At 55.5% G+C, this 24,846-nt stretch overlaps 1 protein-coding gene across 5 annotated transcripts in view; it reads left to right on the top strand.

Annotated features, from left to right (window-relative positions):
• Positions 1-24,846, top strand: part of SLC45A4 (solute carrier family 45 member 4) — a 74,108-nt gene that overhangs the window by 5,990 nt on the left and 43,272 nt on the right. The window contains exon 2 of one of the 5 annotated variants that reach the window (XM_032415630.1): positions 17,820-17,900. The exons of 3 other annotated variants lie outside the window; for them this stretch is intronic. The gene's annotated coding sequence lies outside the window, so the exon portion shown is untranslated. Of the gene's footprint in view, positions 1-17,819; positions 17,901-18,131; positions 18,159-24,846 lie in introns of those variants that run through there. One more of the 5 variants, XM_032415633.1, reaches the window with a different exon arrangement.

Raw genomic sequence — 24,846 nt, 5'->3', positions numbered from 1 at the left:
GGGGTCTCTGGCTTTGTCCAGTTTTGGGGGGGAAGAAAGCAAGCCGCTCGCCCAGCTCCTGGGATTTTGGTAATGTCTGTCAGCTTGAAGTTTTATCTGTCTTCTGTCCTCAGGGCTGGCTGTTAAGAATCCACTTAAGAATGCTTCACCACGAATTTGGATTTGTAAATATTTGGGAACAGGTCGGGTCCTCAGGTTGTGAGGCAGTGCCTTTGTTCCGAGGGTTAAGTGAAGATAGGAGCTAGTTCTAGGATCGTGTTCTAGGAACCCTGTGGTTTCTCTAAGCATTGTGGAGCAGCGCTGGGCGAGGCCTCACAGCCCTGACCCACCCTGGTGGGGAAACGGGTGGGACAGCGCTCTCGTGGACCTCCATTGAGTTTTGTTTTTTTTTTTAAAGATTTTATTTACTTACTTGAGAGAGAGTGAAAGCTAGAGAGGTCACAGAGGGAGAAGCAGATGCGATGCTGAGCAGAGAACCCGATGTGGGGCTCGATCCCAGGACCCTGGGTTCGTTACCTGAGCAGGAGGCAGTCACTTAACTGAGCCACCCAGGTGCGCCCCCCCCACCCCCCGCCGCATTGATCTCTTAAGCACAAGCCCTTGTTTACACATTCTTAGCATTTTGGGCCTTGACAAGGAAATCAAGGTTTCAGGCTCATAAAACAAAGGCTAAGAGAAAGGCTCGGCCTGGTGAAGGTGAACAGGGGCACCCAGGTGACCCCGCACAGAGGGGTTCAGTTCTAGAAACCCTGCGGTTCCCCTGGGGCCTGACTCAGATGCCAGTCTACTCCCAGCCAGTCATGCTGCGCAGAACTGGAATAACAGGGCAACTGTTAGTGGTTCTTTGCTTATGTAAAACCGTTTGCAGTAGAAGCTTGGAGGACAACATCCTCCCCATCAGGCCCTGCACACCACCACCCTCTGCTGGATGGAGCCAGAGCTTCCCGACGGAGGCGGCCTCTCTGTCCTTCAGCACTCCCATGTGCGGGAGCTCCAAATTGGTGCTGGGGATGGATTGTAGAGTCGAAGCCGTCTTGCTCTTTGCTTTACCAGCATGGGCTCGGCAAGCCTAGTGGGACAGGGAAGCTGAAGGAAAGCTCAGGGCTGTTTCAAACATGTCTGGCTCATCCCTGAATTATTCAGATGTCTGAAGTGTTTTTAATTCTTAAGAGGATGGGGGGGCGCCCTGGGCCTTTTATTCTGCAGCAGAAACGTCCTAGAGGCTGGCGTTGTTCGGGGTGCGGGGACCATTTCCATCCCTGGCTGGGCCATTCCTGGCTTTGTGACCTTGGCCCAGAAGCAACCCACTGCTCTGAGCTTCAATTTCTGTGTTATAATCTGGGAAGCATAATGAGTATTTGTTCCTGGCACTTAGCAGGCCCTGAGAAATAATCTAGGAGGCCAAGTCCTTTGCAGAACACTCAGCCTCATTCTCTCTTTGCAGAACCCAATGAGGGTGGTCCGTTATTACCTGCATTTTACAGAGCAGAAAAGGAGGCGCAGAGAGGTGAAGTCACTTGTCCAAAGCCACACAGTAAGTGGCTGAGCCTGGGGGTGAACCCTGGGACCCACACGTGGGGCACCGGCCCGTAGGTCTCCTGTGTAGTCCTGAGCCCCAGAGGTGTGTGGCACGCCTCCCCCCAATGAAAACCTGGGTTTACAGGTGTGTCAGGAGTATGTCTTTGCAGTGTGGGGTATCATGTTTTTGTCTTCACTATAGCGTGTATAAAACATCGGTAAGCTTTCACAAAATGAAATGATGTTTAACACTAATCAAATGCAAAATAAAATTGGGACCATGTTTTCGAATGAGCTAGCCAGTTGAAATAAGTAAGAAGAGACAGTGCTTTCTGCACCATCCCAGAAGACACAAGTGAATGGAAGCTTCTGTGGGGGCCGGTTATCAGTCCTTGGTTAATTCCTGACCGTTTGAGCAACCTCTGCAGAGGGGACGCGGTGTGTGTGCCGATAAGAGTCTCGTGGTCGCTGTCAGTTTGTGGTTGTAAAGTTCAAATAGCAATGGATAGCGCATTGGACCTCTAATTCAAATACGTTTTTGATGAAATCTTGTGGGTCTGTGGGAGAGTGGGAGCCAAGTAGATGCAGGCCGTGGTTTCTGCCTGCCTCTGATACGGTTTTGGAAACGAGTTTACAATTTTAATATGGATTTCCTCGTGATCCCCTCAGAACCTTGTCCTTCTGGTGATTTATTCTCGCCCACAGAGTTCTGCCTCGGCTTGGAGCCCTGCAGATGTGGACGGGGATCCCAGGCCTGCCTCCCCACGGCACTGCCTCCTCCCCGGCCAGATGGCTGGCTGTGAGGCTGAAGGCCAGGCCTCACTGCACTGCGGCATCCCAGTCCCTTGCGGTGGGAGTCCAGGGGCCACTTGGCTTTATTTATTTATTTATTTTTAAGGTATTTATTCACTTGACACAGAGAGAGAGAGAGAGTACAAGCAGGGGGAGCAGCAGAGGGAGAGGGAGAAGGCTCCCTGCTGAGCAAGGAGCCTGACCCAGGACCCCGGGATCATGACCTGAGCCGAAGGCAGATGCTTCACTGACTGCGCCACCCAGGCGCCCCTCCACTTGGTTATAATAACCCAGTTGAGGGGCAGGGGATAGCTGCGATGTTCAAACGTTGTAAAACACCAAATGGATTATATGGGGAAGAATGTGAAGAAGAATCTGGACTTACTGAGGCCATTGCTGAGCAGATCGTGTTTCCACTCGAGGGTGGTAAACTTGGGGGGACTCTAATGACTAGTTAGTTCTGTTCAGCTGAGTCCCCGTGAGACCCCGGCAGCACTGTGCTGGCACTGTGCTCTGAGCCCTGGCGTGCTGGGCCTCCGCTGTCCTCCCTGCGTGTCGATGGAGTAGCCTCCCAGTGATCCCACTGGCATCTTTGTCTTGGAGAGGCCCCTGCCAGTGTGGCTGTGGGCCAGGCTCTGTGTGAAGTGCCATCTAGACTCAGAGTTAACTTCTGGGTTTTTCTGACCGCTCTGCATGGAAGTGGCGGTATCCCTGTTTTATAGATGAGAATATTGATGCCCAGAGATCTTATGAACCCCGCCTGGGATCCTCTCTCCTGACTGAATGCTCTGCTAGGAAATGTACGAGGGACAGTGGGAGCTGCATAAGCGGTTTGAGCCTAAGCAGCAAGGCCCCAGCTGAAGAATAATACGTAGACAGGAGTGATGATACAGTGCTTGTCCTGCACAGAAGATAATTCGTACCACCCTCAGGCGGGGCTCCTCACGGAGGGCTGCTTTTTTTTTTTTTTTAAAGATTTTATTTATTTATTTGACAGAGAGAGACACAGCAAGAGGGGGAACACAAGCAGGAGGAGTGGGAGAGGGAGAAGCAGGCTTCCCATGGAGCAGGGAGCCCGACGCAGGGGTCGATCCCAGGACCCTGGGATCATGATCTGAGCCGAAGGCAGACGCGTAACGACTGAGCCACCCAGGCGCCCCTTCATGGAGGGCTTCTTGGAGGTGGAAGCCCATGTAACTGGCTTAGGGAGAAACAGAGCCTGACCCTGGGGCCCGAGGATGTGGTTTCTGGTTTGGACAGTAGAAGTCGGGTATGCTTCAGCTGCATCTGTTTTAATGAGTGACAACCCCCCTTGGGTTACTGCTTGTCACAAGCCAAGGAAAAGACCCTGTGGAGCTTGGATGGTGGCCTTGACAGAGGCTGATGGCCTGCGCTGCGGGGAGGGGGTGAGGGCTCTGTGTCGGAGCCAGAGTGCCAGGGCCCCCGGGTGCCCTGCTGGCTGGTGTGGAGTCCTTGGACTTCTCAGGGCCTTTCAACTTAGGAGACGTGTCCCGGCTCGATGCCTGGGCTGTGCGCTGTGAGTGGCATCCACGTGAGTGTCCTGCCGGCTTGTGGCTTGGTCACCGGGACAAGGAGCTGCCTTTAGCGCTCCCTACATCAGGGTGCACACACTTGCAGATGGGCCTGCCCGGCTGCCTTCCCAGCCCCTCTGGGGGCGGTTTCTGCGGCGGCTCACGAGAGAGGGCCTGCGGAGGGGCAGCTGCTGGCTGAAGCCTGTGCAGCCCCCACCTTTGTACACCCGCCGGGGCTACCACGGAAGAGGGATGCTCCAGACCGGCTGCTCTTGGATTCCCCTGCAAGGTAACAGGTGGGAGGGGCTCAAGGAAGTCCATTGGACCTTCCATCTGCCGAGTGTCCTCGAGTTGACACGCACAGCTCCTGATGACTCACCGCAGGGCTGTTTTAAGTTTAAATGTTATCTCCATTTTAAAAATGAGATCTCCTTGTCTTTATTGGTGGACTCAAGGGACTGGCTGCTGGTCAGATACCTGGGAAGTCCTGACCCTAGGAATTCTGGTCATGTGCCCTTGGGCCATACCTCCCAGCTGGTTTGCAGGTGTGGGGCAGGAAGGTGGACAGGTCCCACAGGGACTGGACCCTGAGACCTGCCTCCCTTCGGCACTCGGACTTGTGAATCGCACCTTCACCTGTGAGCCCCAGCCCCCCCCTCCCGAAACTGGCAGGAGGGTCATGGGTCTGCGCCACAGGCCATTGGAGGACCCGGGGAGCTTGGGAGCGCCCGAAAACCCTGTGAGCGCCTGCATGCCTCCCAGAGCAGGTCCGCACTCGGTGGCCGAGTTTCCCGAGCACTTTGCTGGGCTGCTGTAACTAGGTCTCCGTCTTCACCACGCGCTGCTAATTCGCACCAGACAGGGCCCACGTTTCCAGTTGATGTGGGGTGGCCTCTGCGTTCCATTTTCTTTGCACTGTCCCCAAGGAAGTGCACATATGGGCGTCTCCTCCCCATTTCTGGTGATGCATATGCAGTTGGGGTCCTTAGGGCATGCAGGCCTCTGGTCTGGAGTGTCTGCAATCTGCTTACACATTCTAGCTTGCCTCAGAGAATCCCTTTCAAGGCCGATGGTTCTCATCCTGATTTGGTAACCCATTGAGAACGATCTTAAGAACCGCACAGAGGTGTTAGGGTTGCTGCTGCCAGCTTCTGCCCCCGTGGCGACTGCGCGCATGTGTGTGTCCATGTCACGGAGGGACATTGGCCACCGCGTCTGTCGTGTCCTGGTGCAGGAAGCAGATGGGCATCGCAAGTAGAGCGATGAGCCTTAGGGCCATACAGAGGGGTGGGCAGGGTTAAGGGACACCAGCAAGGAAGGCTTCACCCTACCCTGGGCCCAGGAGCATGGGGGCGGGGTGGCATTCTGTGCAGGGGCCTGGTCAACCGGCAGTGACTGGTCAGGGCTGGCTTTCACTGCAAGCGGCCCTGCGCTCCTGCTTGGGCACTGAGGTGGGGTGTGCATGGGTGTGTGACTCACTGCCGGGCGCGGTTCCCTGCTTGGTGGGAGCTGATGCCTGTGGGTTTATGGTAACATGGGGTCTTGGTAAGGTGGCGGAAGGAAGGAACGGAGTTGGCCAGCGCAGCTGAGAAACGCAGGCTGAGTGGGCTCTGGTGGGTCCAGGGTGTAGCTGTGACCGTGCTGCGGGGGCCACGGTCTCTTTTCCTGGGGTTGACTGGTTGCCGGTTAGCAGCCAGGTGGCCTGGAAGCAACTGGAGAGCAGTCTGGACCTCCCGGTGTGTGCACAGTGGGAGCGCAGTGAGCGGACGGGTGAGGGAGGGGAGCCTTGGTCAGGTGGGGTGTCTGTGAACTGTGACCCCAGACACAGTGGAAGGAGCACAGCGGTGCTCTGCATCTGAGGGAGAGAGGCGATGCCCGGACCCCTTGGCTGAATGCAACATGCAGATCAGGTTAAGGTTTTGTCTGGAGCCTGGCTCGTGTTTTGGTTATGAAACGTGAGAGCAGTGTTTTGCTGACCTGGTTTTCCTTGCTCAGTCTTTCCCCAGCTCTGTCTGTCCTGGGTTACTTTTCAAAATGAATGAGCTAACACCATATACAAGAGGTTCAAAACAAGCTCATTATCACCCTGGCGAGCCAAGTAAATAATATTTACCCAGGACTCCATTCCAGACGCCATGGCCTGACTGTTCGAGAGAATGACAGCCGTTTTACTTGTAGCGGTTCATACTTTTGTCCATTCCTTTAGGATCAGCTCTAGACATTGTGGTTTGATCTTTCTGATGTCACCAGATGTTTGATGAGCTCTAGAAAATTCTCAGCTCTGGAATAGTCTGGGCCGGCCCTTAGAGTTTTTCCTAAATTTCGAGTTCATCTTTCTCGTTTTGTTTATCTGCCCTTTTTTTTTTTGCCCCTGTATGAACCTAAATTGTTCAGCTGAATTCTAAAGGAAACTATAAAAGGAAGGGCCGACTTTTAAAAGTTATGAAAAGCTGATGCAGTAATTTTGTCACAGCAAAAATCCCTCTAACGAGCTGTGTGACCGTGGATGCTTCCCTCTTCCCCCACTTTGAACTGGGCTAGTGCTTAACCTTTTTTGGGTCATGGATTCCTTGGAAAATCTGGTGAAAGTATGGACCTTTCCCACAAAAATGCGTGGAGACACCATTTTGTGTATACTTCAGGGGTCTCTTAACACCCATCCGGGGAGGATCCCTCCCAGCCCCCCATCTCTGGCCTCAGCTGAGGAACCCCCCCTCCCCCGTTCTGGAGCACAGCTGCAGACCCAACAGTGTGGGCTGCCTGGTCTGTGTCTGGAAGCCCGATGGGGGCTGCTTGGCCGGCGGTCTGCCCAAGACTGCATTTGGTAGCTCCGGAAGCAGGCGGGCAGCTGGGGCTGGTGCTGGCCTCGGGCTGGTCTCTCTCCCTGAGGAGTGTGCTAGAGATAAACCCCAAGGGTGGTGGTTGGGTTTCCTTGCCGTGACCAAGACGAGCAGCAACAGCCGTGGACTTAGAGCACTCTGTCCGGCAGCAGCGAGTCAGGACCTGCACGGCATGCTGCCATCTCGAGTGGCTGTTGGAATCTGTTGTGATGGTGACAGCGGGACGCTCCAGTTTACTTTGTGGGGAAATGTAGGGTAGTTAAAATTAGCAGTGAGAGAGTCAAGTCAAGGTTGTCTAAAAGAATTAAGCAATGTCACATTGAGATAAAACTTGGGAGGGGCTGGGTGGCATTCCTGACCCCCAGCCAGGCCAAGGTGGAAGGGTCAGGCTTGCAGCTGCACGTGTGACCTGGAAGAGGAGCCACCGGGTTAGACTTCCACATTTGCACTTGTTCACCCGTGGCCAGATGGGTACTGTGGCATAGAGAGTGCCCTGGACTTAAAAATGCATATTCATTGGACATGGTGTGATAGCGTTACAAAATACTACATATTCTATGTGTGTATTAGAGTAATTTATAATAGCTGTTCTTTATTTAACTATATAACATAACGTACTGTCTGTAATAGACACAATTGTAGGTTGTATTGCATATGATATATTGTAATGTTGTATTATACTTAAAATTCTTGGTGGGGAGGACATCTGGCTGCCTGGGTTCAAGCTCTCCACTAGCTCATTTTCTTTTTCTTTTTTTTTTTTTTTTAAGGTCTTATTTATTTATTTGAGAAAGAGAGAGAGAGAGAGAGAGAGAATGAGTGGGGGGGAGGGGCAGAGGGAGAAGCAGACTCCCCGCTGAGCAGGAAGCCCCATGCAGGGCTCGATCCCGGGAGCCCGGGATCATGACCTGAGCCAAAGGCAGACGTTTCACCGACTGAGCCACCCAGGCGCACCCCCCCGCCCCCCCGCCCGGCTCATTTTCATTGATGTGAGGGACGATGTGGCTCACAGGAGGACCGTGATCCAGTCTGAAGCTGCACCACCAGGAGTTCTCTGGACCCTTCCTTGTGTCCTGGGCCTGCCAGGCAGAGAAGGTGCTTGGCTGGCTCCTGGTTCACAGGAGTTGTGGGGTCAGCAAGGGGCCTGGTTTGCCCTGTTTCCCTGCTGGGCTGGAGGACCCAGGTCTGGCGGTTTTCTGTGCAGCGGCCACAGCCACTGGGCCCCTGCAGGACTCTGGCACGGGGCCACTTTGCTCCCCTCGAGGCAGGATGCACGTTATTTCCAGGGTGTCTCTCCCCACGTGACAGCCAGCTTCGTGGCAGAACAGGCCAGCTCTTCTGAGCTGGGAAGAGCCCAGAGTCCCACCCATTTGCCATTTGCAAAATCACCTCTTCGTACTCTTCAAATGAAGAGAATGTGGCTTTAGTATGAACAGTAACTGATAATACTCAGCAATCTGCTAACCCCATCTGCAGCCCTAGAGATTAGAATCCTGTCTTAATGGGAAGTCATGAGTCAAATATCATGTGCCACTCCACACGTTACTCTAAGGGTCATGTATTATGTGTGGAAGGTGGAGTAAAGGACTGTTTTATTTATTTTTTATGTATTTACTTTTTAAAAAGTAATCTCTACACCCAGCTTGGGGCTTGATCTCATAACCCCGAGATCCAGAGTTGCATGCTCTACCGTCTGAGCCGCCAGGCCCTCCAATAAAGGACTGTTTTATGTTTGTTTATTTATTTTTTCTCAGGGAGAGAGAGAGAGAGAGAGAGAGAGAGAGAGAGAGGGAGCGTGCTTGCCAGGTGGGGGGAGGGGGAGAGGAGGTGAGAGAATCTTAAGCAGGCCCCACTCTGAGCGCAGGGCCTGACCTCACAACCCTGAGATCATAACCTTAGCTGAAATCATGCATCCATCTGACGCTTAACCGAGCCAGCCAGGCCCCAGTAAAGGCCTGTTTTAAACTAAGGTTTTTGATCAGGCCGGGTTTTAATTTCTTCAGTTAAAGAAACAAGTACAGCCCTCTCTAGAGCCCCACCTCCCAGCGGCAGCTGCTTTGCTCCTTTCCAGACGCCGTCTCCCAAAGCGTGTATGCCCGTGCGTGCGTGCCCCTGTGCGTGTGCTCCCGTGTTCCGTGGCCCACCACCGCCGGCTTCTCCAGGTCACCGACTCTGGTGTCTCCCGTGGCCAGGCGGTTCTGGGTGCCTGTGTCCAGCTGCCTGCCTCACAGGGGAGGGTTCCCTCCAGAAATCAGGCCTGGAATGAGGCTCTTGCACCTCCTCTGATCCCCTCCGCATTTCCCAGCCCAGTGGTGACATTGGCACTGGGAGAGAGCGCCATGGCCGGGCCGCTGAGCCGAGGCCGTGGTGCTCCCCACGCTTCTAGTCCTGAATCTTCTGTGTGCTAGACTTGGTGCTAATGATAGGATTCCCTGCGTTGGAGTGTCATGAGGGTTCAGCGAGTGTATGTGTGTATGGCATCTGGAATCGGAATTGGCTCGTAGGAAGGACGTTCAGAGTTGCAGCTAGTTCTGTCCCCACATGAAGCAGTTGAAGATGAGTGTCTACAGAGAGACTTTGTAGTTCCCAAGAGAAAGGGGATGGGGGAAACTGGAATTCGCCGTTCTTTTCTGGAGGCAGTCCACTCCTATGTTGGAGGGGCAGGGCCAGGCTGGGCTGGGGGAGGCCCGGGATCAGAAGGGGGTGAACAGAACGAAGCCGTGCGAGAGCCCGAGGTTCTGGTGGGTGTGATGTGTGTCGGCCCCTCCTGTGTGCAGGCTGGGCCCCTGGTGCCGTGGGGGGCACTAGCTTGGGGTTCGGGACTTGCCTGCAAGAGGAAGTCAAGATCTGGTAGGAGAGGTGGAATTGTGGGCACGGGGTGGGGTGGCCTCAGAAAGGAGCTGCTGAGGTAGCCTAGGCTTGGAGTAGCCTAGGTGTGAGCCACGTGTGGGCAGGAGACGGGGAGAGAACCTTGGGAGTCAGGGGCCTTGGCGTCCGCACCCTGGGAGGCCTGAGGGCACCTGGCCACTGGTGCCATAGGTGTGGAGGTGCTGGGAGTGCCGCCTGGTCACCAGTCTGAGCACCGGCCGAGGGTGTTTGGCCCAGTGTGGGGACTGCTGCACCTGCGGGAGCCCTTGAGGAGGGCGGTGGGGCAAAGGAGGGGGGCACAGTGGACCCTTTATGGCCTACTTTTTTTTTGTTAATAGACTTAGCAGGTGCTTAGAAGGACAGCCTCTTTAAACAAATAGGTCAATAACTTTCATATTTGTAGTTTACTGCCCTTAACTGGCAGCTCAGCCAGTTAGGCCAGAAGGCCAGCGTGCTGGAAGGAACGGGGAAATCCACATGTGCTGTGAAGTGTTAATGAGGGGGCTTTGGAGGACCTTGGAGGAGGGAGGCTGGGGACCCTTGGAGGAGGGAGGCTGGGGACAGGAGCAGCCTGCTCTCCCTGCCCCGTGCGTAGGTGTGGGTTGTTGCCTGGTGAAAACACCAGTGTGCATCCAGGTGACCTCACCTGTCAGGCAGTCAGGGCAGCTGAGTCATGGTGCTGTAAATTATATCCGCAAGGAAAGGTTTGTTAGCTGCGGTTATGTTTTCTCCCTGTTAAAATTAGTCTTGAAGACAGAGTGAGGTGTGTTGAGTTTATAGCGCGTCTATTATAGGCTTCCTGCCGGCCCTGCAGGCCTTTCTCCTGTGATGATATTGCCCCTGGTGTGTGGTTTTAAATTGTAGGCTCAAAGCTTGTGGAAGTGCAGGAGAAGGGACAGACAGGTGCTTGGTTCCCACCCCGCCATTTTGCCTGTGGCCTGGAGAGGTAAGCGGCTTTCTCAGGGTCCTGAGGTGGCCTGGGGGTCCTGCTCTGCTGCCCACGCCTGATACTCGTAGCGTCCTGGGATAAAATACTAACTGAGGGTAGAGCCCGGTGGCAGACCGTGAGCGCCCCCTCTCCCTCCCTCCCTTGACCTCAGACTGTTACTTGAATTCGGCCGGCTTCACCGTAGGCATGAGTGGTTTGTAAAGAGCAGCTACTTCTCTTTCCCCCCCCCATGGTCTTGAACTTGGGGAAGGTGTGGACAAGCTAGAATGCAGTGGTACTGAGGGGAGGGCTCCCAGTCAGTGGACAAGCTGAGGAGGGTCTCCTGGCAAACAGGAGAAGGGGTCGTGCTCCTGTGGGTCCGGCTTCTGAGGACGGCGGGAGCAGGACCCCAGCTCAGGGGCAGATTAATACCATTTACGGCTTTAAATGCTCCTTGATGGGGAAACACTTGCTTTCGAACTGTAACCGTTATTCTGCTTAGACTCGCCTTATTCTGGGAAGGATTTAAGCCGCTTTAAGTAGAGAATTACTTAAGAGGCACTTGTAAAGACACAGGGAAGGCGTGTTGCAGGTGCTGCACGCCTCCCCGGCTCCTCCTCGCTCCGTTCCTCACTCCCGCACACGGGGCTGCCTCTAGCCTGTGCTTCCTGGGCCCCAGAGGGGGGTGAGGGCCGGCTGCCAGGCCGTAAGCCACCGCCATTCCTCCTCCTCTGGCCCTGAGTCCCTTATGTCTAGAGGGATCATGAGCTCAGACCCCCACCTCCTGGGGAGCTGGGGGGGCCACAGGCGGAGATGTTGGGGGTCCTGGGGCTCCCGCAGGGCCGGTGCTGGGCCTGTCTCCCTCGTGCCTCTCCGAGGCCGCTCTCGCCCCCGCGCGGGAGGATGTGAGCGGGGCTCCGCAGTGAGTAGCGGCTCACCGAGCCAGCACGTCTGCCTGCGCGTGGAGTCAGCGACAGAGGAGTCGGCACGGGCGTTCTGAGTGACCCCCACTGTGGCCCTCCCCTCACGCGGACAGCCTTGGTGCTTTCCTGAGAAGCGGAGCCCCGCAGATGCCCAGCTTCAGGACCGTAGCAGCCTGTGTCGGGGGCTTTCTGCCTCCTGCCTGTTTCCCGGGGCAGTCCTTTTCCCCGGGGTGTGCACATCCCAGGAGAAGACCTTACAGGAACGTGGGCACGGGTGCGCAGGGGCTGGAGTGCGGGCCTCACAGTTTGAGAGAGAACTCTGTTTGAGGCAGGCTGCTTTGGTGGGGTTTATGCCCCGGGAGTGTGCGTCCTTCTGCAGGACAGTGGGACACGCCCTGGCCTGGGCCGGGCACCCCGTCACCCCCCGGGGCAGGGACTCAGCGATGGGGGAGCTGGGGAGGGTCGTGGGGGGCTGCCTGCGTTCCAGCACAGGCAAGGGCTGGCTGACGCGTGAGGTCACAGCCCTGGGCTCCAGGTGAGAGATGGGAGCCCTTGAGGTGCCGTGACCCGAGGAAGGCCTGCTGACATGCTGAGTGTGGGTCCTTGCTCAGTGGCTGCCATGACAGAGGACTTCAGGCTGAGGGCTACGTGGGGCAGGTGGGAGCTGAGGGCTCCTTCCCACCGACTGGGCCACACTGGAAGCGTAGCGTGCGGGAAGGCCCAGCGGGAGCCGTCCTGCCATGGGGAGGGAAGCCCGCTTTGGACCTGGCAGACGCCGAGCCCCACGTTCAGCCCCGTTTCTGGTTCTGCGCAGGCCTTTGCAGATCACCTGCCGTCTCGGGGTCGGCCTTGCTGGGTTGTGGGGTCTGGGGTGGACACGCAGGACAGGCACTCACTCCATGGGTGGTTCTTTTCTCCCACGTGAGGCCACGGTGGGGACAGAGAAGAGTCCCTGGGGTGGGGAGAGGGGCTAGCACCCAGGAGGACCCCAGCAGAGGGTGTGAGAAGTGCCTGCAGCCCCGCCCTCCCTACAGAATTTGGAGTAACATGGGCCCACTTGGGATATTGGATTAGGTTTTTATCCCCCAGGAGAGTAACCAAGTAAACAGAATAGAGTTTCTTTGGGCCACTGGCCAAATGAGAAATATTTTGGATCTGGTGACCTTTTTCTTTGGGTCACTATTCACTGTGGAAGGTTTTGACCCGTATTGCATTTCAGAATAGGAAGAACGGCTTATTTTTCAGAGTGGCAAATAAGGAAAAGAATGAGAGTCTCATGGAGTCTCTGCTTCCAGAGGCTCCCCTGGGAGGCACATTTTTATAGACACCAGACGTCCTCTCCATTCCCAGCCAACTTTCCATGCTGCTGGTGGGGGCGTGCCGAGGGCCAGCCCCTCCTCTCCGGAGCCAGCGGCCTGCGTGCGGAGCCTGCCCAGCCAGGGCCCTTCCTCCCCCAGCGAAAGCACCACCTGCCCCCTCGCCCCCAGGCCTGGACCCTGTCTGCCCAGCTTCCCCTGGGGCTGTGGTCTCCCTTCTGGGACTCTCCGATCACGGTTCATAGACAGTCACCTCATCGTAGGTCACTGTCCTAATTGAATTTCAGGGTAAAGTGCTTATATAGTTAAAAGCCAATGAAGAAAATAGGACTTAAGGCATTGGTTTTGTTTAAAGATTTATTTATTTGAAAGAGGGAGAGGGCAGGGACGGGGTGGGGGTGCAGAGGGAGAGAGAGAATCTCCAGCAGAACCACCACCCCGCCCCACCCCCTGAGCATGGAGCCTGACACAGGGCTCAATCCCATGACCCTGAGATCATGACCTGAGCCGAAACCAAGAGTCGACGCTTAACCGACAAAGCTGCCCAGATGCCCCAACTTAAGCCATTGTTCGAGCAAGTCCGTACTGTTGAGATGAGCACGAAAACATCCTGTCTGACTTTGTCGTTCGTGCGACGTGTGGGTGCTGCAGAGGAGGGGGGCCTGGGCTCACGGACACTCTCTGTGAAGCACTGGTATTTGGGGCTGTCCCTTCTCCACCCGTCCTCCAACCCTGGGACTCAGGTTTGCACACGTGCTGCCGTCGGTCTTCTGGAGTGCACGCGGGATGTGGCCTGGGTCTCCGTTGCCACCTGTGCCTTCGAGCTGCACAGTGGCCACCGCAGGAAGGTCCCCGATGCCCCGCGTGTGGGCGGCTGACCTGAGTGCAGCCCCTTTGGTGCCCTTGTCTGGTGGGCCCCTGGGACCACCCTGAAGTGCAGGCAGAGCCCAAGCTGATGTTCATGCCTGGAAAGTCTGGAGAGCTTGAGACATTCTGGGCTGCAGTGTCAAGAGCTTCCTCGTCTGCCCTCCACTCTGCCTCCCTCTCCTGCTTGTCCCAGGGTGCTGGGCAGGAAGCTGTAGAGGGGCCTAGAACTTTCAGCCGGGCGGGGAATCTTGCTGTGCTATTCTCCGGCCTGCTTGAAGGCAGGCTGCTGCTGGTGTCCCCAGGAAGAGAAGAGCTAAGTGCCCCCTGCTTCTCCCAGCACCTAGGCCCTTTGGTAGCCTTGGGGCGTCTTAGGCTTAACTCCTTACTGAGAGGCTCTGCACAGGCCCAGGATGTGGGGTGGTGTTTGGTGATGAGGTTGTGAGTTAGGAGTAGTGGTGACTTCTGATGAGTTTTGGATACAGCCGGGGGTAAAATAACAGACCTCCCAGGGGTGGTTGGGGTGGTTTAGTGCCCTTGGCCAGAAACACCTGCGGGCCACCTGGCGTTGGGTATGAGGCAGAGGTGGGCTGGCAGATCCTTGCTGGACTGGGTGTCGGGCTGCCACCTCTAGTTCCTGTCTTATCCCGCTTGTCCCACTTCCAGATGCCCAGATGAGAAGTAACGCTTGGAGCTTTAGGAGGAAAGGATGCTAGGTCAGGCCCCCAGACCTGTGGCTGCTTGTTCAGAAACCAGGGGAGCACAGCAGACTCGTGTGACATCTGCAGGGGCAACGTGGCTGACGCGGAGGGAGGCCGTGGTTGGTAGTCAGGGCCTCAGACGGACGAGGACTAGTGTGGACTAGTGTGTGTTTGCTGTGCTTGAGGGGTGGGGAGCCGGAGGGGACAAGCCGGACACAGAATGTTCTGGCCATACCTCGTGCTGGTGACACAGCAGCAGGGAGCGCCGACGGGCGGCAGTGAGTTCAGGCGGGTGCAGCCGGGGGGCTGGACTGCGGGGGAGGCAGGGGCGGCCTGGAGAGCGGGGCCGGCAGGTGAAAGGAGCGCTGTCCCCGGCCACCGGCCACAGAGCTTGCCTGCACGGTGTGGCACGTTCCTCTCGTTACCGGTGGGTGAGCGCACACACTCGTTCTTCACACCTGTCCAGGACACGTGGCCAGTTTACGGGAACTTGGAGGACGTCTTAGCAAGGGGGCTCCTGGGAGGGCAGGAGAAAGAAGTGTGTGTCAACGTCAGCTCTGCTCAGGGTCGCTGTCATCGATGCTGGGTCCCCAGGCCTCTCGGGCCCCATTTCTCCTCTGAGGTTCAGGTGGGGCTGGACCAACCCCGAGGGTCTTACCAGCCCTGTTGCTCTGTGACCTGCAGCCCGGTATGTTTCCAGATGCTTGCCCCATTCTCTTCCTGGTTCCTTGAAGCCCCCATGGCTGACCCAGGTGAAGCCGAAGCTCCTGCCCCTCCCTTTGCACTGGCAGCCCCGTGCCTGAGCGCCTGGCCCTGCTGCCCCCCCTTGTGATGCAGACCTCCTGGACGGCACCTCTCCACTCCCAGGCTCACCCGCCGCTGGGCTGTGCTGGCCCCTTGAGGGTGTCTCTCTGGGCGGAGCCCCTGCAGGGGCAGGTCCTGCTGTCGGAAAATGCCCAGCACATAGCGCTGTCCCAGCGGAGAGAGCCAGCTGTCGTGCTCCTGCTGATAACAAATCTAAAACCTCGTGCCCATGCCCTGCGCTGTGCCTGGACCTCTGAGCATGGCCACCCCCTGCGTCGGTCTAGGCTTGCCTGCTGGCCTCCGTTGTCACGGGGCCTCCTCCACCTGACACCCTTGGGGGGGCAGGTCTCACTGGCTGTGCTTTGGGTGACACAGCTTGTCTTCGCTCTCCCCATCCACCCCCACACCCCCGTTTTAGGTGCCTTGGAGGGAGGACCCTATCCTAGACCAGAGGTGGCTTCTTTGTGTCCCTGTTGCCTGCCCACTCCACAGGTGGCCCGGAGTGGGTAGCCCTGGTCACGGAGCTGACCTCCATCCTCAGCGGTCAGTGTCTTCGTGCTGGAAGGTCCCGTGCAAAAGGGTCCATGGTATTCTAGACCGAGGCACGCGTACCTTCCTCTACAGCGAAATCGCCGGCTGTGCTTGCTTTCTGATAACTGAGTGGAACCACTTCTTAACGTAAATTTTGTTTTTCCAACAAAGAATTTTTGTCTTTTAGTGACAGCTCTAGGTAAAAGTTCTCATGAAACCAGGGGTATTGTCATTATTAGATTACTCGTTTATTCTTGAAGCCGTTCAAACAAAAATTAGACCATGTTTGGTAACTTAAATTCTGTTAGATTGTTCTCTGCTCTCTTTTGTGATTTCTCTCTTTTAGGGCTGCATACCTGAGCACCACACGCTGTGTGATGTAGTTGAACCACGGATTTGGTTCACCTAGGGAGTTTTCAACACTCTTATCCAAATGTGATGAGGCGCAACCACTGTCTACGTGAGGGCTTAGGGGTGAAAGCCGCTCCCTTCCCCGAGAACGCGCAGGGTTTGGGCTCCATGGTGATCCTCCGCACTACCGGGTCCTCCACACGGTCTGGAGGTGTTGTTCCCGTTGCAGGTGGGGAGGTGAGGGCTGAATGTCGGAGTCTGCAGTCACAAGAGACCGTGTTAGTGATTCGGGACCTCGTGCGGCCCGTCTCTCCACCCCGCCATCCGCAGTCCTGGGAGGAAGCATAACTTGTTTCAAGTGCGTTACACGTTAGCTCGGGGCTGAGAGGACGTTCAGCACGCCGCCACTTGTTCCAGAGGAGTGTGAGGAGAACAGAGCGTGGCCTTGGAAGATGAAGGGGGTGGGAGTCAAGGTCCCCGAACTGGGTCTTGCGGGGGCCTGTGGTGGGCGAGGCTGCGCTCCGCAGGTGCTCAGTCCCTCCCGCCCACCTGGCTCTGCAGAGCCCTGTGCCCAGCCGTCTCCCTGAGCTGGTCCCTTGCTGGGGAGGACTTGTGTGTCACCCACGTGTCACCTGCGTGGTGGCTGGCTTTGTTCTGAGCTTGCTTCCAGTTCCTATTGAGTTGCGAACTACTGTGTTACACATAAAAAGACCCCCGCAGGTGAAGTGAAGGGTAAGTGCCATCTGAAGTCAGTCGGGGAATTAGCAGCACAAACAGGCCACACGCCCACCCAGCCTGGCGCTTGGGGGCCGGCCACTGATGGCAGGGCCCGCTATCCCCTCACCGCGCTGCCCTTGGCTACCTAGGCTACTTAACTGTCTTCCAGGAAATTAAGTTTAAATCAGATTGAAGCTATGATGTTCCTTGTTCTTTTCCATCCCGACAATTATCTTTAAATCTCTCCTTTTAATTAACTCAATTTTCCAGGCCTTTGTGTAGGCCGGGTGGTTTGTTTGTGGAGGGCCTGGCGCCGTGCCTCCGATCGGGAGACAGGGCTGCAGCTCTGCCCTTCTAGGCTGGGCGGCTCCAGGACGGGTGGGGTAACAAGGGCTTGGCTGCCCAGCCTTGGCACGGCGCTCACGGTGCGCGGCGCAGGGCAAGGGCCCCGCCTCCTCCCCGGCAGCCAGGGGCAGCTTGCTACCCTCTGGCTGAAGCCGCTTCTGTTTTTTTTTTTCTTTCTAGAACTGCTTCTTTGGCAGCTTTCACTTCTGTAGGCGAGTCTCAAGCTAATATTTATCCTGCAAAGTATCTTAGAAATGCTGGAGGGCGAGTATTTGTGGAGAAGTTTATCAATCTTTGAAAGAGCATTATTGTTACGTTGATAAACTGAGGCACTATTTACAACAGGCAGATTGTGTTTGAACTTGCAACCTTAGTCCAACAGCTAGTTTTTGTTAACAGATGGAATTGTTTTGGCTGTTCTTGTAAAGAGGTCTTTATCCGTGTGGTTTTTGTTTGTTGCTGGTGAGCGTTTGGCCTGTGCTGGGGGAGGGGAGACCTGGGCGGCTGAGTCTGTAATACGTTCAGGTGTTAACTCATTTTATGAGCCATAGGCTTTTCAGGAATGTGGACTTTGGTGCTTGAAGCCCTGCCTCTTCATGATTGTCTCTTTAAAACTGGAGGTGCTTCCTTCTGAGGGGACAGTGGCCTCACCATGACCAAGACCCTGGGGACAGGTGGTATTGTTTGCGTGGTCAGGAGATTTCAGATCTGAAGGAGAACAACACTGAGAGTGAACTTGTTCCTTAAAAACTAAAGTAAAATCTTTCCGGGGGGGGGGTTACTTTTCAGTAAAAGGAGCCACTTCCTGGATCTTCTTCTGAACCCGTTTCCTCCACCAGGCAGCCCTCTTTGACCCTCTTTGACTCTTGGGTGAGTGAAATGCCTCCTGGTGCGTTGGGGGTGGAGGGGCCCGGCTCCCCCAGGGCTGCAACTTCCCTGGCCCCCGGCCTGGTGCTAAGGGTGTCGGGTACCAGCGGTGGGGGCCGGCGCGGGCTTGGGCAGGAGGAGGTGAGAAGCAGTGCCCGAGAAGTCTGGGTCCTGCAGAATGTCACAGTGATTCAGCCGTGGCTGGTGGGGGCTGGCCAGAACTGGAGACAGATGCCTTTCCCTGGGGCTGGGGGAGCCCAGGTAAGGGCGTCAGGCCGGGCGGGGCTTGTGCACCTGGCCTTGGGAGGGGGGGCTGCCCTGGAGGTGGTGAAATGTGCGGGGGGGGGGGGCTGCCTAGCAGAGGTCACAGTGGCGCCAGTGAAGTCTTGTTTGTGCCCTGCGGGGAACATCAGGGACCGCGCACTTCCTCCTTGGTCAGCTGACTCACTCTCTCCTGCTGACTTGCTGTTTCTCCTCTGTCTGCTGGTCTCCGTCTGTTTGTGTCTCTCTGTCTCTGTGTGTCTGTGTATCTCCGCCTGCCTGCCTCCCTCCTGACTCATGCCCTGAGCTGGGCCGTGCTGGGGCGGGGGGCGGTGTGTCCTGGGGCCTCCTGCTGCGCCCACACCGCGGCGCGGGTTTGCAGCCCCACCCGGCCCGGCGCCCGTAGGCTTCAAATGTGTCAAAGAGCGGTGGTTGGCTGAATTGTTGGGGATGCACTGAGTACCTGCGGGCAGAAACCCCACTACCTTCCTGATTGGACTTTCCAGGTCATTTCTAGATAAGTTCCTCATACTACATTATTTACTTTTATTTTGGCGAAATACACCTAACATAAAATGTACCATCAGAACCACCTTTAAGGGTACGTACAGTTCCAGCGGCGTTAGGTTCGCATTCACCACGTAGCGCTCCATTGCTGCCCTCCGTCTGCAGGGCTTCTGCGTCTTCCCAAAAGGAAACTCTGTCCTTACGTTTATTTTTAATGCATCTGAAAATCCACCATAGCCAGGAAGGTCCCGTGGTGGGTGCTGCTGCCGTCCAGTGTCAGGGCTGTTGGAATCCAAGTCCCCGGGCTGGCCGGAGGGAGGTGCGGGGCTGTGTGCAGCGGAGCTGATGTCGGGTGGCCTCGGGTGGAAAGCGCTCTCTGAAGGGCAGTGACTTTTTCTTGTGAATGGCCATTGATCTCCAGTAGATGTAAAGCCCAACCTGTTGAACCCCGTTGGTTTCGCACCTGTGGTGGTGGTGTGTGGTAGCACACTCGGGTCCTGCTGTCGGGCTGAGCTGATGGAAAGCAGGTGTCATCCATTTATGTAGCTGAGAACTGCATTGTGCCCAGAGTAGTTTAGTTTTAATTACGTCCCTGAGGCTTCAGTCTCACGACCTTCCGACAGGCTGAGTGGCCAGGTACTCTCCTTTGGGGGAAGGCGGTGGTCTCCCCCGCGGCCTCCTGCTGCGAACATTCCAGTCATTCGTTATCTGACTTGGGTCAGCGTCAGGTGGAGCTTGCCCATCTCCCAGGTTGGTGCAGCGGGAGGCTGAGGGCCAGATTGGGCTTCCTATGTGTGGATTTGCCCTGTGTGTGGGGGGGGAGGGTGGTGCGCTTGGCTCCCTTGGCCCTCACCTGCACTGCAGGCATCTGGGGACTCTGGGTTTCTCCCTCGCTCAGGGAGGCCCGGGCTTGATCCGGTGCTGTGTTTTTGGCCGTGTTCTCTGCACTGGCTGGAGGCAGCCTTCTGCTGGTTCACAGGTGGTAATCCGGTCCTGGAGGGCGGTGCTGAGAGGCCCCGGGGACGGCAGCACCCACAGATTAATGAGTGGGAAGGGTGCCCATTGGTGTTGTCAGCTGAGAAACACATATGAGGCTTTCAGCCTTGGGAGCCCAGTGCTGTCTGCGTCGCAGGCAGGGAAGGATGCTGAACATCACCTGGACACGATTAGAGTTTCCTAACCCCACGTGGGCCTATTTCAGACCTTGATGCGGGGCTTCTCTGTCTTGTCTCTTAACCTGGAAAGAAGAGGAAAGAGCCATTGACTGCTTTCTCCTTGACGGGCACAGGGCCTGGTAGGCTGACCCGGGAGTATCCTTAAGTGGGAGAATCTGTGATGAACGGAGCAGGTGGCATTGTTAGGGGTGGGTGCTTGACGTAAGTCCAGTGGGGAGAAGACTAAGTCCAGCGGCGGGGTGGGGAGCAGTAGGTGCTGTGGACTGAGAAGCCATGTGACTGTGTTTGGGAACTGGGGTGGATGCCTAGTGAAGAGCCAGCTAGGGGTCCCGTAGGAATGAATAGCCTCCATGCACCAAAACATGTGGGACAAGTCTGCTGCTTCCTGGGGTGGGGTTAGCGCACAGTCCGTGTCTCTCTGACGTCGAGGGCAGACTGGGAGCAGCTTCTGAGATGGTTCCTGGTAATCAGCTCTGAATCTGTACTAATTAAGGGGACCTGCCAGTAGCTCTGCATCCGTAGACGGCTCTTCAGAACTGCCTCTGTTGGCACGTCTGGGCCGCGTGAGATTTGACTTTGTGATTGCAAAACACTTGAATGTCTGCCACACGCCAGGATCTTATTCTGCATTTGGAGAGGACCACTAGGAAAATTTATTTTTAAAGGTAATTTACTGTGTGTATGTTTTTAAGATTTATTTATTTGAGAGAGAGTGTGTGCAGTGGGGGGGGGGGGGGGGTAGGGGGGGGGAACCTAAGGGAGACTCCTGCGGAGCCCAATGCGGGGCTCCATCTCACGACCCTGAGATCATGATCTGAGCCGAAATCAGGAGCCACCCCGGCACCCCTACTCTTTCTTTTCAAATTTAAGATAAATTTAGGTCCTGCAGAAGCAGAGAGACTATAACTACAAATCACCCAGAAATAACACCCTTTTCTCTGCTTCCGTATCTTAAAAAAAAACTTAGTATGATCATAATGCGTACTTGATCTATAACCTGCTTTTTGCACTTGATATTAGGTATATTTCCATGTCAACAGAGAGTCCTGCAACAGAATTCTGTGTCTGGGTGCGCCACTTTATTTATGGGAGCCTCAGGATTTCTGTGCCTTTGTTTCCTTACGACGAGTTCCGAAGAGGGAATGAGAGCCCAAGGGAATTCACATTTTGAAGCTTTGGATACACGGTGACCACAGCTTCCGTTTTTCAGAAGTCCTTTTCGTGGTGTCAGGACCATCCTCACAAATTCCATAGGGATAGTCCGCTCAGGATTCCCAAGGAAGCCCTGGTTCTGATTTGCTGACTTCTGCAGATGGTGGAAGGGTTAGTCATTTAGGTGCCAAACTGGGTTTCTGCATCACAGAAAATCGGGGAACCTGCAGGTTAAGGGGTCAGTCTTGTCTGTAGAGGTTGAGTTGACTTACACTGTTGAGGAACCTGGGAGCAGGCTCCCGTCCCCCCGTCCCCCTTCTGTAAGAGTTTGTCTCTGCTCCAAGGCACTTCCCTGGGCAGAGACGGGAGGGGCAGGGGAAGTGGCCGCCCTGCCCTCTCTCCTCCACACCCCGCCTTCCCTGGGCCTCTGGGCGGGGACCTGAGGAGGGGCCTTGGGGGCTCCCCCACAGGGTCCTGGGACCCCGTTTTCCTTGATGTAGAACCAACTGTAGGTGTGCCGTAAGGGATTCGTGAGATGGAGGGGTTTATGAAGGGTGTAGACACTCAAAAGACCACGTTTTTAGTGGCTCAGCAATGCATGCTGTCTTGTAAAAATGGTGCAGAAACGACCTGTCCCATCTGTGTACATCACTGACCTGCATCTCCGGCTTCAGGTGTATGGAGGGAAACAGAGTGCTGGTTTTATTGCTGTCGTTGTACTTCTTAGAAAATAAGAGTAAATTTAACTCCAGGCCATATAGAAAGCACATGTAAGTTCTACTCATTAACCAAAACTTCACCTTTTCTAGGAAAACTGGTTTTGATTTTGCTATTTCTCAAGTAGATTTCATACTTCCCCTCTTTAAAAACTGGCATTTTGTGTTCACCTGACACATGGCCCATAATTCAAGTCATTCCATGTTGTTGGACAGTCGTTTGCAGTTTTTCACTTCTGTGGCACTGTGTCCTTCTCGCCTTAGGGTGAAAGCGGAACCTGGAAACTGCTTTGGCTTGGTTTTACGTATAAAGGCCGGCAAAGGGTTTCTTTGTGTCTTGGCAGAGTGGCTGGTGGTTCTTCATTCGGCCACCTGCTCTGAGGTCAGTCCTTGGTGATGTTTGTAATGTGAGGAGTCTGGTTTTTATTTTTCAATACCATTTGGTGGTTACGAGTGTCCTGAGGCAGCTTGCAGCCAGCCTGCCTCTCGTCCCTGGCCTGGAGTCCATCTGTACCTGGCTCTGCCCTCAGATGAAGACCGTGCACGTTCAGAGAAATACTCCAGCTGTTGTCAGTGACTGCCCACTTGGCATTTCGGGCGGTCTTGAGGCTTGCTCTCCCAGCGCTTGCCAGGGTTCCCGGAGCTGCACGGTGGATGGCCAGGCTCTTGTTTCCATGGTAGCCAAAGCTTCCTTGGACTCCCGGGGTTTGCTAGGAACATGTAGAAGAAGGGCAGGGGGAAGAAAACTTCACTTGCTGCTTTTTAATTAACAAACAAAACCCATCCCTCTGAGTTGATTATGCAGATCTGAGAAAACTATCTAAAGGTCAAAGGTAAAAAGTAGTTATAGGAGAAAGTCTCTATTTTAGCAGAAGGCAAATGTTGCAGGGAATATCCTCCTCTGGGGGCAGTTTGTCCTCATTCAACATAATCTCTTCCTGAACGGACTTGCGCTTGCTTTCCGAGGGTTGGATGCCGGCTGTGTTCTCCTTCGTATTAGGTAACAGCTTGTTTTAGTATGAGATGCAGGTGGATTCTGCATAGAAAGGTGCTTGATGTCAGTCCTAAAAATGCCCCCTAAAATTTAGGAAGAATAAGTACTTTGATTTGATCCAACATTCAAAATATTTATTGTCACGTAGACTGTCCATGGAGTCTGCCAATTCAGGTTGAATGTATTATCCCTGCCTTTTTTTTTTTTTTAAGATTTTATTTATTTATTTGACAGAAAGAGAACGCGCAAGCAGGGGGGAGCGGCAGGCAGAGGGAGAGAGAGAAGCAGGCTCCCCAAAGAGCAGGACCCCGGGATCATGACCTGAGCCAAAGGCAGATGCCTAACCGACTGAGCCACCCAGGCGCCCTTCCTTCTTCTTTAACCGAGCCCGTGCTTGTGGCAGGTGCAGCGTGGCCGCGGCCCCGAGGAAGGAGGGTGGCGGGGCACGCCGGGTCCTGTTGGAACGCAGTGCCCTCGGTGCTGTGTCCCTGTGACGGGGTTCAGGCACACCAAGGCTCACCCCACTGTCCTGCTCTGTGTTACCGAAGGGACGCAGTTCCTGGATGCCTGGGCAGGTGGTAGGGATCCTGCAGCTCTGTTGGAACTCTGACATTTTCTCCTGCACATGGAGAAGTGGCTTCCGGAATTGGGTGTGCTCCGCAGAGAAACTCCGGGGCTCTGCGAGTAGATGGTGCTCATCCGTGGCGCTGCAGCTGGTAGGCCAGTGCCCTGCCCGGAGGGCTCTGCTCCTGCACTTTTCCCTGCCGGGTGTGCCAGGGTGAGGCCAGGCAGGAGCCTGCTGAGTCATCCTGACGTTCCGGCCCCGTGTAGGGCCCTGCGGTTGGGGCTCTCGCCTCTGCTTTAGCGCAGCGCCTGAGATGACTTTACCTGTCCTCTTGCGGTGTCCCAGCGTCCTGACCCCGCCCACCCCCGGGGTCCCAAATCCCGTGGGCGGGAGAGGCCAGTGCAGACCGGCGGCTGCTCCTAGCCACCGTGGGGCTCGGTTTGGGGCAGTGGGTGCCAGTGGGGGCCTGCCGGCTGTCAGAGGATCACCAGGGAGCCCTGTGCTGGGGAAGGCCTTTTGGTGTCTATGATGTCCTACTAAGAATGCAGGCCCAGCAGAGGCCTCCCAGCTGGGCTGGGACAAGTCCGCTAGACAGCGTAGGCATCAGACTCAGCACTGGGAGCCCCCGCAGGTGGCTGGGGGGTGGTCTGGAGGATGCTGCGTGTGAAATGTGGCCGTGCGGTGTTTTATGCTCCAGGCACTCCTGGACTCGTGCTGTTTCAATAAAGCATAGGAATTCCTGAGAAATTCCACCTACGTGTGAAATTGTGAGCTGCTGTGATTTATTTGGAGGGTGTGGTGCCTTTTAAAAAAATAACACCTTTAGCAGCATGTGCATTTTGAAAGTTTACTCAAATTGCAATATGCCAGTTTTAAGGCATTAAAAAAATCATCTCAACTATTCATTAGCATTGACACACTGTTTCTGCTTCCTATTCAGAAGAAAAAGGGATTTTCTTTGAGCTCTGTGCTTATCTTGCTTTTCTCTCTAAAAGGGAGGGATTTCTAAAAATCAGTTTTCTTTTTTTAATGGAGTAATTATGGTTTGGTCTGGTCCTCTGCCTTCAGCACTCACGAATCCATTTCTTTCCAGCCGTCCTGAGTGCCTGCACTGGTTAGGTGCTGGACCACCCAGTGGGATCCGAGCCATCCTGCCCTCGGGGTGGGCGCCCACTCTCTGCTGTGTGCTCAGGCTGCCTCTCTCCTGGGGGACGTGCTGTTCCCTTTGCCAGGGGACCAGGGAGGGGAAAAAGCTGGGCAGCTGGTCTTGGCTGTGCCCCCAGGCCGGTGGGACCTGAAGGAAAAGCAGAGGGGCCTGGCCAGTCCAGAGGACGTCGTGCTTGCCAGGATCTTGGAAGCAGGGCTCTGAGTTGCACAGGTGGACAGGGAAGGCGTGTGGGCTGGAGCTGCTCCCTCCTGTCCTGCAGGCCTGTCCCGCAGGCCTGTCCCCACCTCTGGGAGCTTACAGTGGGGCTGGGGCTGTGCTGTTGAACAGTCACATGCCCTGGCCTCCTGCGGGAGGGAGCAGCCTGGCCCAGGCCTCTGCTGGAGGTGTGTGTGAGGGGGGTGGGCATGTGTG

This window comes from Phoca vitulina, unplaced genomic scaffold, assembly GCF_004348235.1.
Source record: "Phoca vitulina isolate PV1807 unplaced genomic scaffold, GSC_HSeal_1.0 scaffold18, whole genome shotgun sequence".
Taxonomy (NCBI): domain Eukaryota; kingdom Metazoa; phylum Chordata; class Mammalia; order Carnivora; family Phocidae; genus Phoca; species Phoca vitulina.
Note: the sequence above shows the minus strand (reverse complement) of the source record. Positions and strands in the feature narration are given on the sequence as shown.